Source organism: Zootermopsis nevadensis, unplaced genomic scaffold, assembly GCF_977971745.1.
Source record: "Zootermopsis nevadensis isolate Lab colony 2312 unplaced genomic scaffold, Znev_1.0 Znev_ptg000243l, whole genome shotgun sequence".
Lineage (NCBI taxonomy): Eukaryota > Metazoa > Arthropoda > Insecta > Blattodea > Termopsidae > Zootermopsis > Zootermopsis nevadensis.
In genome coordinates, this window is record NW_028259370.1 from 52,501 (window position 1) to 55,000 (window position 2,500).

General features: G+C 62.5%; 1 non-coding gene and 1 pseudogene across 1 annotated transcript; both read right to left on the minus strand.

Annotated features, from left to right (window-relative positions):
• LOC147870513 (large subunit ribosomal RNA) overlaps nt 1-1,307 on the minus strand; it is a 4,225-nt pseudogene extending 2,918 nt beyond the window's left edge.
• Nucleotides 1,308-1,812: 505 nt separating this feature from the next.
• Nucleotides 1,813-1,968, minus strand: LOC147870514 (5.8S ribosomal RNA). The gene has a single exon (XR_015533363.1). It is a non-coding gene; the product is annotated as a 5.8S ribosomal RNA (ribosomal RNA).
• Between the last annotated feature and the right edge of the window lie 532 nt (nt 1,969-2,500).

The window sequence follows — 2,500 nt, forward strand, 5'->3', positions numbered from 1 at the left end:
CTGACGATCGATTTGCACGTCAGAATCGCTGCGGACCTCCATCAGGGTTTCCCCTGACTTCGTCCTGGCCGGGCATAGTTCACCATCTTTCGGGTCCCAACGTGTGCGCTCCGGGTGCGCCTGCGGCCTGGGCCGAGGCGCCCCGGGAGTGCTTGCCGGCCGCACCCCGTGAGAGGCACGACCGGCCGTCCTCCCTTAGAGGCGGCCCGGCGTACCGGGCGCGCCCCACGCTTTCACTGCGCCTCTGGGTTTAGTATGAGTCCCAGTGACTCGCGCACATGTTAGACTCCTTGGTCCGTGTTTCAAGACGGGTCGGGAGAGCACCCGAAGCTGAAGCGCCGGAGACGGGAGCGGCCAAAAGCTGTCCGAGGGCTCCGGGGGCCAGCAGCCTGCCGGGGGCCGGGGACGTGGCGAGAGCCACGGCACCGCGGCCTCGGCCGGAGAGCTTGCCCCGGCGGACCGGACGCTCGCGTCCCGCCCTTACCTCCCTCGCGGGCGGAGGGCGGGGGCAGCGGGCCAGCTACCACGAAAAAACAGACCGTCGGAGGGCGGCCAGGCTATGTACCGGGGTCCGGGGCGGCCCTTGTCCCGCGCCTCGGCGGAAGCCACCCCGGTCTCTGTCCCGGGCCTTAGGCCGCAATGGTCCGCGAGGGACCTGCTCCTCCAACGGGTCCCGACGTCCTACTAGGGGCAGGAAATGCACCCCGCCGCGGCCGCGGCTTTAGACCCCGAGCGGCCGGTGGGCCCGACTCGCACCGGCGCGCGCCTCGCGGCGCGACCGGCGGCCGGGAACATCCGGGAGCACCCGCCCGGGGGCCGGCACTGCGCGGACGGGGCTGAATCTCCCCAATCGGTCTTCCGGGTCTCTCCCGTTTACCCCTGAACGGTTTCACGTACTATTGAACTCTCTCTTCAAAGTTCTTTTCAACTTTCCCTCACGGTACTTGTTCGCTATCGGTCTCGTGGTCATATTTAGCCTTAGATGGAGTTTACCACCCTCTTAGTGCTCCACTCTCAAGGAACACGACTCTGAGGAGAGTCCCCACCCGGGAGCGGCCGCGGTCCTACGGGCCTGGCACCCTCTGCGGGCGATGGCCCCATTCAAGGGAGACTTGGACTCGCTGGACCGCGCCCCGGGAGAGTGGGACCTCCCACACACGACATCTCCCTGCACGTCTCCGCGCGGGATTCCGTGCTGGGCTCTTCCCTGTTCGCTCGCAGCTACTGGGGGAATCCTTGTTAGTTTCTTTTCCTCCGCCTAGTAATATGCTTAAATTCAGCGGGTAGTCTCGCCTGATCTGAGGTCGGAAAGATGGTTTTTTGTACCGACGGGCCGATGTGAGCGGTCGGAAGCTTAGCCTCTCTCATTGAACTGATTTCTTTTTGTTTTGTTTTTTTTGTGGTCATTATTTATTGTGGTCATATCTTTCGCTCCCGCCCGGCAAGTGTGTGTCTCTCTCTCTGTCTCGGGAGTTTGCCTGTCTCCCATCACATCAAGCCGGGCGTCAGTTCTTCTCAGACGCGATCGGGGAAGGATGGGCCCCGTCGCCGAGGAGAGGAGGGCGAGCTAAGTCTATCCGCTCGCTCCACCGAACCCTGTGAAGCCTTCAAGGGCGACTGACTCCCCTTAACCTCCTCGCAGTCGCCGACGCCGCCACCGATTGCTCGGAGCGACGCCGGCGGTGCGAGGTGCAGGCTCGTCAGACCCCCCAGCGTAGGGCCGCTCGCGTGCCTTTATTTCTTTCTTTCTCTTTCTTTCTTTCTTTCCCTTATTATCTTAAAGACCGCGCGGGCCCACGGGTTTCATGTAGCCGACCCTCAGCCAGGCGTGGTCCGGGATTGGAAATCCAAGGACCGCAATGTGCGTTCGAAACGTCGATGTTCATGTGTCCTGCAGTTCACATGTCGACGCGCAATTAGCTGCGTTCTTCATCGACCCACGAGCCGAGTGATCCACCGCTCAGGGTTGTTTTTCTCTAGATTCGAGCAGAGCTTCGGGTAGGATGCTACTGCTAGTCCCGTAGGACAGGTAGTTGTTATTTTTCGAGGGGGAGCTGCCCCCAGAACAGCGGCACGGTCAGACCGCGCTCCCCTCTCGTTCAAGCGCCGCCGAAACGGCCTTGCGTGGGCAGATAAAGTGGCTTTAAGCCCAGTGCTCGCGGTCGCGCGGGTTGTCCTTGGATCCCTGAGGATCCTCGGAGCCCGCGTGCCGCCGGCACCCACTCACCATCTTTCGCTCCTACTTCCCACCTCGAGGCGGGACGGTCTTGCCGTCCCCCTCCGGGGGATTACTTCGCCGACCTGGACACCTCAGGCCGACGACGTTATCTCCGAGATCCGGCCGCTGCCAGGAAGAGCCGGTCCAATCACAGGCGAGATTACGCCTTCCGCAGAGCCCCGTTCATCTGGTTCATTCTTAATGCCTTCCTTTTATTAATTTTTGATGCGTCTTCCCCTCATTCGGGGGGAGACGGTGCGACTTTCGCCGACCGGTCCCCCC